The sequence below is a fragment of the Biomphalaria glabrata genome, chromosome 2, assembly GCF_947242115.1.
Source record: "Biomphalaria glabrata chromosome 2, xgBioGlab47.1, whole genome shotgun sequence".
Lineage (NCBI taxonomy): Eukaryota > Metazoa > Mollusca > Gastropoda > Planorbidae > Biomphalaria > Biomphalaria glabrata.
Window position 1 is genome coordinate 59965268 of NC_074712.1, and position 14795 is coordinate 59980062.

At 36.7% G+C, this 14795-nt stretch overlaps 1 protein-coding gene across 1 annotated transcript in view; it reads left to right on the plus strand.

Moving 5' to 3' along the window:
* The first annotated feature begins 1588 nt into the window (after nt 1–1588).
* Nucleotides 1589–14795, plus strand: part of LOC106062946 (rhodopsin-like) — a 171802-nt gene continuing 158595 nt past the window's right edge. The window contains exons 1-2 of the mRNA XM_056021743.1: nt 1589–1831; nt 2036–2255. The gene's annotated coding sequence lies outside the window, so the exon portion shown is untranslated. The remainder of the gene's footprint in view (nt 1832–2035; nt 2256–14795) is intronic.

Sequence of the window (14795 nt, forward strand, 5' to 3'; positions counted from 1 at the left end):
AGAATATTGTATATTATTTTATGTATACTTGTGGTTTTTTTTGTTTGTTTGTTTTTTAACTTAATTGCAGTTTTATTCTATCCTGAAGGGTTTCTTAATTTTGGGATTTGACTAAAAGTGTTACTCTAATCAACTTTGAATATTCGTTTGTTATAAATCTCACTGCTCTATTTTGTCTGTCCTATTTTTTATATGTTCTCCTGAGTTGAGGGGTCCCAAACAGGGGATCTAAAACTAAAGATGTAATTTTCAACTATAAAATGGTCAATTTAAGTAATGTAAGGTAGTGAGACACATTATGCGAGTATTTATTAGCATGTAAGTAGGTCAGTAACTGGTCTTATGTTTATTGTACCAAGCAAGTTCCTAGAAATTCATGCGCCATTTTGAATATTGTATGTCTCACTTTTGGTTCACATTCACTTATATTTATCTCCCTTACTTTAGTTGTATTGGCTTGATTTGAAATAAACAATATTTACACTTTAAGCTTAGCCGACATGCTAGCTTTATTTATGTACTCATCTTGGACCTCTTTTCTCAATTCTCTCTCTCTCTCTCTCTCTCTCTCTCTCTCTCTCTCTCTCTCCGTCTGTGATCTCTGATGTCTCTTAATATATCGACGTCTCTTAGACATGTTATTTGTCTTCATTTCTTATCAATTTACATTTTTTCTGTCCCTTTTTTCTCTCTCTCTCTGTTTCTCTCCCTATTTCTTTCTCTGTCGCTCTATTTCACTCTTTCTTTCTCTCTCGCTCTATTTCTCTCCCTCTTTCTTTCTATTTCGCACTATTTCTCTCTTTCTTTCTTTCTCGATCTATTTCTCTCTTTCTTTCTCTCTCGCTCTATTTCTCTCCCTATTTCTTTCTCTGTCGCTCTATTTCTCTCTTTCTTTCTCTCTCGCTCTATTTCTCTCTTTCTTTCTCTCTCGCTCTATTTCTCTCTCTCTCTCTCTCTTTCTCTCTCTCTCTCTTTCTCTCTCTCTCTCTTTCTCTCTCTCTTTTTCTCTCTCTTTTTCTCTCTCTCTTGTTCTCTCTTTCTCTCTTTTTCTCTCTCTCTTTCTCTCTCTCTTTCTCTCTCCTTCTCTCTCTTCTCTCTCTCTCTTATTATCTCTCTTTCTCTCTTTCTCTCTCGCTCTTTCTCTCTCTCTTTCTCTCTTTCTTTCTCTTTTTCTCTCTTTCTCTCTCTCTTTCTTTTATTTTCACAGACAAAAAGAATACATCTCACTAATACTAGATTGAACATTTAGAACCAATGTCTTTCTTAATGGATAACTACGTAGTCCCAGCTGGTTCATCTTTTGCTTTCTGTAAGTAAGAAAATGTAAGAGAGACTTCTCGTCTGCTAACACCGGTATCATACAGCAGTTCATATTTATTATAATCTCATATGTACTCGCCTTGTTTTCATACATCAACCCACCCACACCATCACACTCACACTCCCACACACATACCCTCTCGTACATTCTCAAACACTCCGTTGCTCACGCTGAAGCACACTCACTCGCGCGCGCGACCAATCTAAGGCGTGAGAGAGCGAGATTTGTCAGTTTGGCGTTGGCGCTGGAAAAAAAAAAATCCCATGTTGTACCGTCGACTACCACCTGGTCAGTCTCGTCCAGCGCGCGCACTTGTTTGTTAAATTTGAACCTTTGTGGTACCGTTTCATCTGAGGCTTGTAGAACAAGACCCGGATCTTACATTCTTCTTTTACAAAATTAACGTTTTAATTGATTGATTCTTTTTCACAAAATAATATAACATTGTCATTGGTCATTCTTATTGATCCGTTAATTTGACAATTCAGTGGTAAAACTGTTTAAAAATAGGTAAAATTATGCATATTAAAAATACCAATTTTAAAAGAAAATTATAAAAATATATATTTAAATATTACACATATCAGCATTCAGTGTGATGCCAACATAAATGGAAGTAAAATATCCTATTTTAAACACACTTCTACCAAAGCAATTAAAAGTGAAATTTTAAAAAATACTAATTTAAAACACAATGTTTAACAATTCCACTAGGATTTTGTAAGGGTGATGGTGCAATGATTCTGTTACATCTGGACTAATGACTTTGATTTTACAAAGCCGATATATGCGATAACAAGCGAAGTAAAAACACTATATGTCAAGAAATTATTTACTTAAAATACAAGGAGATTGTGAATTTACTAGAGACGATACTTAAATTGTGATTGCATATAGGAGCCAGATTGGCCGGGCGCAGAGAGCTGCCTTTTAAGTGAGTATAAATTAGATTTTCTTGTTCATATATCACAAATAGTTCAATTCCCAGTTGGTTAGCTTGCTCTGAGTGTGTGCTGTGTGTGCGTAGGCTGTGTGTCTTGTGTGTGTGGTGTGTTGATGTGTTGTATATGTGTTCGTGGCTGTGATCAAGACTTTAACGCTGTCAGTAATGTTGAAATAGAAATAATTGATAGACAGATACAAACTATGGATTGGTAGCATTGTAGCCCGTGTAGCTGTTTCGATGTGCTACCTTCTTAGCTTAATTTTAAAAGTTTGCATAATTAAATTGTATTCGAATGTCAGAAAATGTTTGAGTGTTCATCGTTACAGCTGCACAAACTCTTTCTTTGGTAAACTATTATAAGGCTCAAATTAACCTTGGCTAGGCCAATAATAGAATATGCATTCTCCGTTAGGGACCCCTCAACTCAAGAAAACATTAACAAACTGGAACAGACACAAAATAGAGCAGTGAGATTCATAACAAACGAATATTCACATTTGACTAGAGTAACACCTTTAGTAAAATCACTAAATTTAGAAAGCCTTCAGGACAGAAGACTCAAAAGTAAAGTGGCAGTTATACATAAAACACTGAACCATAATCTTCAAATACAAAAACAAAATTTAATAAAATACTCTGAAAGAAAGATAAAGGCACATTCCTCCTCCCATATGCTAGGACAAATTTGTACAAATACTCCTTATTCCTTGGTGCTATTAGAGCATGGAATGGGTTGCCTGAGCTAGGCAGGAAAACCAGTGACTTGGCAGAATTTAAGTCATTGGTTAATATGCGTGACTAAATGCATGACGCGTAGGACGTAATCATCTTCTTTTTTGAAGTAACGTCTGTATTTTATAAGATAATTATCTGTTTATAGTTTCCAAATTTGGTATTTGTTTTTACAACATAATTTATTCTTCTCCATTTTGTACATATTTAATGAACAGTATTATACCCAGAGCCGGATTTGAATAAGTAGAGGCTTACTAAATGAAATACTTGCTATATTGATTTGGCTGTGTTCAGAGTCTGGTCTGCATTCAACCAACTTCTAAAGTTGTATCAAATAAAATCTAGATCTGAGATCATCAACTATCCCTTAATTTCATCAATAAAAAGTTAACAAGGTTACAAAGACAGTTTGTGTGGAAACACGAACTCAAAATCGGCCCCCAGAAGTGGTCCACCAAGGCAGGTAAAAAGGCAGGTTTCAATATTTTCAGAAAGAACATCCGAATGAAATTCTATCAAAGACAAATGACGGAGAAGAATGGAGAAAGAAGGTTGACAGATCTTGTGTGGTGCCCCAGCTGTCCAGCAGTCCAAAGCATAGGTGAAAGTGAATGTGAAGTTAAATGTGAGCCTGGCCTAACTGATGTCTTTTAATCTATATCTAATTGATCTAAATGTTTTGTAGAGAGTCAATCTCTTATTCAAATCCTCTAGAAACTTTTTTTTAGCAAAGTGTACTGCGGTAATGTGTCCGCGCTGCAGTTCAAATAATAATACGTAAAACTACTTATTAATTGTAGTTCTAAATTTTGTCCAACTTATATGCATACTGAATAGATTTTTTCTCTAAAAAAAGTTTTGTGTGTAAATGGAGTAGTTAGTAGGACAGAACTTACGTAACTTAAGAATACAAAAGTAAAAAAAAATAAGATATTTTTTGACAAACATCTAAAACCATTTGCATAAATGTGACCCAAAAAATAGTGCAGTGTAGTAGCCTCTAGTAAAGAGTCTATTATGTTTGTTACTACTAATAGTGAATAGTTGTAAAAGTGGTGTACTTTTATGGATTAAAATGTTTGCCTAAGTGAATTAAATGGATATTGTGGCATTTATGTTCGACATTCATTATGGTATACTGAGTCTGGAAAAGTATGTTTTAATATTGGTCTAACCAAAGTTGAATAACTTCATAGTTAATTATCCTTGTTTGATTTGTAAAAAAAATATTTTTGTATCAATATGGGATTTCCATGATAACTTCTCATTTATTTGGAAAAATAACATCTGTATTAGTATAACCAGATCAATATCAATTAAGAAAAAAAAATATCATCTGTTTGTAACTCCTTATTGATTAACAAGAAAAACAATTTTAACTGACAATGTGACGTACACCTCACAAACACACAACACAAACACAAAAGACCACAACACATTAGCTCAACCAAAACAAAGTCATTAGCAAATAAAGAACGATTACTAATGGGATACAACCATGCAGTTTTGACCGAGCGAATTTGAGTTATTCTCCCTTGTCACGGCCAGTTGAATGCAAACTGTATGTGTACAATCTTTTATTCAAATCTTATCCGTATGGATTATATTTCAAATACAAGGGAAATAACCAAACAATAAGTAAACCAAGCTAAACACAGCGTTTTATTGATTAACAATTAAGGGGAGATTATATAAAACATTTCAACAAGTTTTAACGGCTGCAACTTAACTAGGCGTAAAAAAAAAAAAAAAAAAACATATAGATTTTTTTTAAAAATTGGAGAAAGGCTCAGATGGATGTATACAGTTTGAGACAATATCTCATTAAACTGTAGAAGCGTCTCTTTTTTTTTTTTTTTTTTAATTTCTAAAAAAAAGGGATTTGCAATAAAGAATCAATAGCCAGCAGACGGTGCAGTAGCAGTTGATCTTCCCATAATGCATGGCGTTGGAGTCGGTTATTGCGTCTCATTTGGAACAGGATGAATCACTCTTGTTTCTTTGAGTTAAAGTCTCTTGCGTTCTTTCTGACGAGTCTATCCCGCTATCGGTTCCGCCGACGTTAATCGTCTGCAAGACTTTCTTACAAATAAATCTCAGAGAAATGAAAGAATAACATGATATTGGAGGTGTGTCTATAACTCGATATGGAAGCTCTTTCCTACGTCAATGTTCTCAATTTATAGTATGTTTTGTAAACGAGTGTTTACTTCTGTAGGCAGTTAACTAATATTTATGTCTTTATATAGTTAAATTGTTTTTTTTTATTTCGGGATCTTTAGGGCGCTCTAAGTCCAGCCAGCTCTAATGGGTACCTGACATTAGCTGGGGTAAAGTATGGGCGGTTGGTCGTTGTGCTGGCCATATGACACGCTCGTTAACCGTAGACAACAGAAACAGATGCCCTTTACACCACAAGGTCTGAACGAGGAACTTTACTTTTTTATATACTTAAATAATAATTATTGTTCCCAGCTCCGTCCTCAAGAAAAGCTCTTAAAGACAACTCAGTCGCCATTTTGCCCTCACTGGCATATGTTCATTACGTTGTTAAAAAAAAGAAGTAATTAGCGTGTATATGATTTAGATTTGCAGTTTATTGATGACAGCAGACAAAATCCAAGACAATTCTTATCATTTGTTCGTCTGCCTTCAGTTATGTGTGAGATAAAGATTATTATTATGTTAGAAAAGAACAAGTGTTCATTCTCCGGCGCTGCCAGGGTCGAGTTTCGTTAAAGGGAAACAAAATTCATTGTAATCCCTTTATCAGCTTCCACTGAGAAATTTTCTGGTGATGTGGCAGGTCTGCAGCAGTACCGCCCTCTGGCAGGCAACGAGAATTTTCCTAGGAATGTTAAGGGCCTTGAAGGTATCTGTGAGGTCAGTTGTTGTTATCCCCTTGGTTGATATAACAATGGGGTAAATTGTTATTTTAGATAACTTCCATAAAATCCTAATCTCCTTGCCTCGTTGTTTTATTATTATTATTATGTTAGAAATGAACGAGTAGTCATTCTCTGGCGCTGCCAGGGTCGAGTTTCGTTAAAGGGAAACAAAATTCATTGTAATCCCTTTATCAGCTTCCACTGAGAAATTTTCTGGTGATGTGGCAGGTCTGCAGCAGTACCGCCCTCTGGCAGGCAACGAGAATTTTCCTAGGAATGTTAAGGGCCTTGAAGGTATCTGTGAGGTCAGTTGTTGTTATCCCCTTGGTTGATATAACAATGGGGTAAATTGTTATTTTAGATAACTTCCATAAAATCCTAATCTCCTTGCCTCGTTGTTTTATTATTATTATTATGTTAGAAATGAACGAGTAGTCATTCTCTGGCGCTGCCAGGGTCGAGTTTCGTTAAAGGGAAACAAAATTCATTGTAATCCCTTTATCAGCTTCCACTGAGAAATTTTCTGGTGATGTGGCAGGTCTGCAGCAGTACCGCCCTCTGGCAGGCAACGAGAATTTTCCTAGGAATGTTAAGGGCCTTGAAGGTATCTGTGAGGTCAGTTGTTGTTATCCCCTTGGTTGATATAACAATGGGGTAAATTGTTATTTTAGATAACTTCCATAAAATCCTAATCTCCTTGCCTCGTTGTTTTATTATTATTATTATGTTAGAAATGAACGAGTAGTCATTCTCTGGCGCTGCCAGGGTCGAGTTTCGTTAAAGGGAAACAAAATTCATTGTAATCCCTTTATCAGCTTCCACTGAGAAATTTTCTGGTGATGTGGCAGGTCTGCAGCAGTACCGCCCTCTGGCAGGCAACGAGAATTTTCCTAGGAATGTTAAGGGCCTTGAAGGTATCTGTGAGGTCAGTTGTTGTTATCCCCTTGGTTGATATAACAATGGGGTAAATTGTTATTTTAGATAACTTCCATAAAATCCTAATCTCCTTGCCTCGTTGTTTTATTATTATTATTATGTTAGAAATGAACGAGTAGTCATTCTCTGGCGCTGCTAGGGTCGAGTTTCGCTAAAGAGAAACAAAATTCATCGTAGTCCCTTTAACAGTTTCCACTGAGGAATTTTCTGGTGATGTGGCAGGTCTGCAGCAGTACCGCCCTCCGACAGGCAACGAAGATGTTCCTAGGAATGTTAAGGGCCTTGAAGGCATATGTGAGGTCAGTTGTTGTTATCCCCTCGGTTGATATAACATTGGGGTATATTGTTATTTTAGATAACTTCCATAAACGCCTAATCTACTAGCCTCGTTATTTTATTATAATTATGTTAGAAATGAACGGGTAGTCATTCTTATTTTTTATTATTATTATTATTATTTAGATAAATAATGTCTGCGCATTTATTTAGATAACAAATGCCGGTCTGTGTTATTAAGTAAGTTATATATGTTTCTAGCAATGAGACTTGTTTGCAAAAAGCTTTGCCTTTTTGTTACATTAATGTTTCGGAGAAACTACGCCAAACAAAACTCTCTTCCACCTAGAACCATTCAAACAAAATATATACAAGAAATATATTTATATTTACTTGTATATTTACTAATATGTACTTATATTTACTTGTGCAATTCCTGGCCTTCACTTGAGGCTCAGGTATTGGCTTCGGTGGAACTGATATCACTAGCAGAAGAAGAGGCATAGGCGAATGACTAGTGCATCACTCAGTAAGCTTCCGCTTGCTACCCACCGAGGGGAAAGAGAAACCGGAATTCAAACCTCTCACGCCTTTCAGCTATACTCAAACGTGGGAAAGGCTCAGGGAGTCACCCCTAAGGAAATATCAGAACCCAGAGGCAGCTAACAGCACACAGTGCTACACAGTGCTACACTCTAGCAGAGCCTGCGACGCCGCTGATTCCAAGCTGTAACGACACGTGTCGTTCCTATCGATACATCAGCTGCTTGGAAGGGAGGGGTGGGGCATATGTTTTGTGACATAGTTCCGACCACAGCTAATGCCCAGGTATTCTTCTCATCTATATGGGATGATCCATGATCGCTTCGTGACTGAAGGGGGTCACCGAATACAGCAGTTAAAGTTATTAGTTAATGTGCTACTTTCACAGTTTCATAGTATACTAGAGATCAAGTCAGAGAGACTACAGAGTTCCTCATAACGTACCCTTGGAAATCCCCCCCCCCCCCCTCTAGCCATTATTTCTGGGAGATAATTTTCCGGTGCGCAACTCTGTAGACGCTATCAAAATGTCACGTGATTGGTCTCGATGCTCGGCGACCCTCTGGGACCAATATTATACAACAGAAAAAAAGTAAAACAAATGTTGAGTTCTTTAAAAACACAGGAAGTCCTATTTTGTACTATTTCCTTTTATACTTTATATATAGATTTAGATATGTTCCCTTTTCAGACCTTGCCATCTATGTTAAGGCCGTCCCTTACTTTGGCCAACGGTTAACAAACATGTGACCAGCACAACGACCAACTGCCTTTACTTTTCCCCAACTAATGTCAGGTACCCATCAGAGTTGGGTGAACTTAGGGGCGCCCTAAAAATCTAAAAAATCAAAATCCCAGTCTTCACCAATATTCAAACCTGGGACCCCCTGTTTAGAAGCCAAGCGCTTAACTCCTCAGCCACCAAGCCTCTCAGATTCAGATATGTTTATTTAAAAAAAAACGAGTCGAATGTATGTCCTTAAGCTTTAGAGTGTCTCTCCCTAGACCTAGTGTGTTTATTATTGATACTTAAAGGTTGGGAGTCAGTTGTATATAAGATAGGTTTTCCCCCCTAGTATTTGTTTGTTTGATACTTGAAGATGAAAGAGTGGGCCAACAGATGTCCTCAAGAGGTAAGTTACTCCACAATCAACAAACCAATCCCCCATTGGAAATGCTTGTAAATTGCGGAGTCATTCTCAGATTACTTCGCGGAGACCTAGCCAGCTTTGTTTGCGTGACATGTTCACTTGGCATATTTGAGTTACTATCGCCGGGAGTTAACTGGAACAGCTAAAATCGTTATTTGCAAGCAGTTTTTTTTTTTTAAATCTTTTCTTCTTTTATTTGGTTCTTTACTTTGAAGTAAAATTTCACTTTTGTTGATATATTTTTAAATCAAATATTTGTATGCAACGTTGGGTTACCTTATTTGTAAATACTCATTTTTGTCCATATTAATAGTCTAGCATGGTTTCTAAGGGCTGGATAGCAACGATTTAAACATTTAATTTGGAGAGCCTTGAAATCGCCTCATTGCGTAACGTTTATCAATTTCACATTACTGAGCCGGCAGATTCTTTTTCTCTTCTCAATAATTAAGTCTTAGCACCAAGATTTCATGCTCACAATCTGCATACATCTAGATTCTAGATCAGGGGTTCTCAACCTGTGGGTCGCGACCTCCTTGTGGGTCGATGGACGATTTGCCAGGGGTCGCCAAAGACCATCGAAAAAGTTTATTGTTTTTTGTCTATTCCTCTATTGCTGTGTGTGTGAAATGAAAGTGGAACGTCGAATGAGAATCGCTGGTGCTATCCTCGGGAAAGACGAAAAACATTTACAAAAGTCGGGGGGAGGGGGGATCGCGGCAGAGTGGGGATTGTAAAAAGGGGTCGCCAAGCATAAAAGGTTGAGAAGCGCTGTTCTAGATGATGAAAGTTCGTTTTACTATACCACTGAAGTCTGCATGATCTCAGATCCTGCATTAGGCTCAATCGCAGTTTTGCGTATTTTTGGGCATATTTTCCATGTTAATTCTAGGCTTTGGATCAGCCCGTTCCGTCAACTTTTAGATGCACCTACCAATCGTAAACAGACAAAATACATGAAACTTAAAAGTAGCCATTAACCCGTATTCAACACTATTCATAAACCTTATCCATAAACCTTAACTCTTTCTCTCCTAACTGACGATACCAGCGTTGATTCCACCAGAATGTGGTAAATAATTACATCTCAAGGTCCTCAGGACTCGCAAAGACCTTCCTTCGTAGAACAGTACCAGGAAGAAGATAGAAAGCGATGGGCAGACAACATCAAAGAACAAAAAATGGACAGACATGTCAGTAAACGACATTCTATTCAAGACAAAGGACAGAGAGGAATGGAGAAAGACGGTTGATAGATCATGTATAAGAATAAGAGAGTTTAACTTTTAAAAATTTTAGAACAAAAAGAAAATAATTTTGAAGCACACTTGAAACGTTGCTGAAATGTTGCTGAAATGTTGCTGAAATGTTGCTGAAATGTTTCTGAAATGTTGCTGAAATGTTAGCTAATTTTGAGAAATAGTCACAAGTTGGCATTACATTTTCCACTTCATAATATAAAGTGGAAACATAAATCGATTAATTAAATATCGGTTACTATGCGATTGTGAATATCAATACCAAACATTTGAGGTTTTTATTTCTCTATGGGGCAACATAATTAACGCAACAGATGGTCGTGTCATAGACCTCTGCAACTTGTTTACAGAAAGGTTTGGGTTGCGCCTGATTAGCACTGACGATATGTATACGTCGGCCTGTGTGTAACGGTAGTGTGAAAGTGTGTTTGTGTATGTGTGTGTCTGTTTTGTTTGTAAAATGTTTTACATGTTTCCAATGTTCCTTCAGAGGTGATGATAATCTATATATATAGTTCGTCCATCGTGGTTCGATGATGACCACTTTGTCATCCAGGGGGCTGAGGGCTTTGCACTGGGGTTTTATGCCTCCTCGTGTGGCTGGTGAGACCTTTGTGAGCCCGGAATGTTCGGCCGCACACTGGGCAGGTTATTCCAGCTGGAGCTAGTGTCGTTTGCTTTGCTTTTCTTCTCTGGCGTTTTTCTTCTGCCAGCGTTGTTCTTTTTTCCTCAGCAACCTGTGCGCCAGTTTTCACAGCGCGACGCCATGATGCTCTGTCATGTGCCTCTGTCTCCCATGTGCCTGGGTCTATGCTGAACCCCTTCATAGAAGCTTTGAGGGTGTCCCTGAAGCGCTTTCTTTGACCACCTTGCGAGCGCTTTCCTTCGCTTAGTTGGTCTTCCATTCTGATAATCTACATCTTAGTGCAAACCTCACGCAGGATGGAAGCTGGCAGGAATGAACCCGGGACCACTGAGAAGACCAGAACGACATTCCAACGCACATACCACACGACCAGGTCGCCATCCATTCGCTCAGTCATGTATTTTTGGTGCAGAAGAAAATACAATTCAATCTGTTATAGAAGTTCTGGGGAAAATAGAGATAGAAGTTCTGGGGAAAATAGAGATAGAAGTTCTGGGGAAAATAGAGATAAAAGTTCCGGGGAAAATAGAGATAGAAGTTCTGGGGAAAATAGAGATAGAAGTTCTTGGGAAAATAGAAATAAAAGTTCTGGGGAAAATACAGATAGAAGTTCTGGGGAAAATAGAGATAAAAGTTCTGGGGAAAATAGAGATAGAAGTTCTGGGGAAAATAGAGATAAAAGTTCTGGGGAAAATAGAGATAAAAGTTCTGGGGAAAATAGAGATTAAAGTTCTGGGCAAAATAGAGATAAAAGTTCTGGGGAAAATAGAGATAGAAGTTCTGGGGAAAATAGAGATAAAAGTTCTGGGGAAAATAGAGATAGAAGTTCTGGGGAAAATAGAGATAGAAGTTCTGGGGAAAATAGAGATAAAAGTTCTGGGGAAAATAGAGATAGAAGTTCTGGGGAAAATAGAGATAGAAGTTCTGGGGAAAATAGAGATAGAAGTTCTGGGGAAAATAGAGATAAATGTTCTGGGGAAAATAGAGATAGAAGTTCAGGGAAAAATAGAGAAGTTCTCTTCGTCTCTCTCTTTAAAATGTTCCAACTCTCCCTGTTTCTTGATTTCTATACCAAATAGATGTTACACCCAATATATGTTACACTCAATAGATGTTACACTCAATAGATGTTACACTTAATATATGTTACACTCAATATATGTTACACTCAATACATGTTACACTCAATATATGTTACACTCAATACATGTTACACTCAATAGATGTTACACTCAATACATGTTACACTCAATAGATGTTGCACTCAATATATGTTACACTCAATACATGTTACACTCAATAGATGTTACACTCAATACATGTTACACTCAATACATGTTACACTCAATAGATGTTACACTCAATAGATGTTACACTCAAATACATGTTACACTCAATACATGTTACACTCAATACATGTTACACTCAATAGATGTTACACTCAATACATGTTACACTCACTACATGTTACACTCAATACATGTTACACTCAATGCATGTTACACTCAATACATGTTACACTCAATAGATGTTACACTCAATACATGTTACACTCAATACATGTTACACTCAATACATGTTACACTCAATACATGTTACACTCACTATATGTTACACTCAATACATGTTACACTCAATACATGTTACACTCAATACATGTTACACTCAATACATGTTACACTCAATACATGTTACACTCAATACATGTTACACTCAATACATGTTACACTTACTACATGTTACACTCAATACATGTTACACTCAATACATGTTACACTCAATAAATGTTACACTCAATACATTTTACACCCAAGAGATGTTACACTTTACATTTTACACTTAACAGATTTTACACCCAACACATCTTACAATCAATAGATGTTACACCTGATAGTAAGTGTATGCGTTTTGAGTGGCTGGTAGTGCACTTGTGTGCCTGTGTATGAAATGACCAGTGGACCTTGAGTGTACATGGTTGAGTGAACAGCAGTGTGTCAGGACTGTGTGTAAAAGGAGGTCAGTTTACAGAACAAGTGGCTGGAGTAAAGAGCATAAATAGAGACTAATAAAAGCATTGTGTTTATTGAAGCTCATGTTGTTTTAGTCTATTATATGGTGTCAGATGGACCGACTCCACCCACCACAACCGCTGGAATTAAATGGCAACGTAGCAGAAAATTGGAAAGGTTCAAACAATCCTTTCAGATATATTCGATAGCAAGTGGACTGGATACAAAATGCAGAGAAGTACAGTCTTTGACATTACTGCATGTGATTGACCAAGAAGCAGTGCAAGTCTATAACACTTTCCAATGGACGGATAATGAATGTAATGAATGTGAGATTAGCAAGTCCTTCCATACACTTCACTGCATTCTTAATAAGTTCGAGAAGTACTGTCTACCAAGAAAAAATGTTACCATTGAACGACATGTTTTTTGCCAGCGATCTCAACATGAAGGAGAGTTATTTGACAGCTTTGTCACTGACATCAAACTCAAGGCAAAGACATGTGAGTTTGATTTGCTTAAAGATTCCCTAATAAAGGAAAGGATAGTTGGTGGCATAAGGAATACACTTACGATCACAACACCCAATAGATATTATACCCAATAGATGTTACGCTCAATAAATGTTACACTTTACATGTTACACCCAACATATTTTAAAATCAATAGATGTTTTACACAATAGAGGCTACAGCCAATAGATGTTACCCATTACTTGTTACACTCAACAGATTAAAAAAAAATACCCAATAGATTTTACACCCAATAGTTGTTATATCCACTAGATGTTACACTTCATAGATGTTATGCTCAATATTTGTTACACCTTACATGTTACACCAGATTTTACAACCAATAGATGTTACAATCAATATATGTCACACCCAATAGATGTTACACCCAATAGATGTTACACCCAATAGATGTTACACCCAACAGTGTTACCACCAACAGATTTTACCACCAATAGATGTTACACCCAATAGATGTTACACCCAACAGTGTTACCACCAACAGATTTTACCACCAATAGATGTTACACCCAACAGTGTTACCACCAACAGATTTTACCACCATTAGATGTTACACCCAACAGTGTTACCACCAACAGATTTTACCACCAATAGATGTTACACCCAATAGATGTTACACCCAACAGATGTTATCATCTATTGATAATTTTAACGTACAGATAGAAGTAATCGTTATACTAAGTAAGTTATCATTTATCATATTTATTAGAATACTAGACTGACATTACCCGCGGCCTGCGGGTCTTAGTTTGTGTTTACTAATCTAGTGGATTGGATTTAGATGTATGTTAAACTTAGTTAATGATCCTTTCAAGTTTTTCTCTTTCGCTACGAAAATAAAATTATTTTTGCGAAAATGGATTTACCCGAAACCGATACATTCACATCTATTAAAAACGAAAGGAGCGATAGATGAATAGGATATAAAGTACAATTAAAACGGGTTTACCCGATTTGTTAAATGAATGGGATTATAAGTAAGTCAGGAAGTTTTGAATTCGCAGATATAAGGAACGAATTTATGTAAAAATGCTTTTGAAATACAAATTTGAAGGTTAATTTTATTAAATAATGAAATCAATAGACTATATTTTGTATTTTCATGTGTCAAAGTAAAAAAACTATATGTGCAAAGTGTAGTTCTTAAAATTGGATCTAGATCTAAATCCTTTCGATCTTTTCTCATGTCAACATTGTAAACAAAGCCTAGATCCATATAATACTATAGAAATTGAGTCGGTCAACTTTTTTTTTTGAGGGTCTTAAGTTTGTTTTAGGGCTACAATACATACACTACGGTCTAAGTTGGTACCCAAGAAACATTCCTGCCAAGTTTTATCAAGATTGGTCAAGCGGTTTTGATTTCTATTCGTAGCATACATATAAACGCCTTACTTTCTACTTTATAGTATAGATTATACATCAAGTTTAAAACTTTCAGTTTCCCAATAAATGTCTAGCGAAGACAACAATGACTCTATTCAGACATGGGATACATGCTCTATCCTTACATCAGTGACTCAAGATGAAATATCCGCTTTGCATTTGTGTA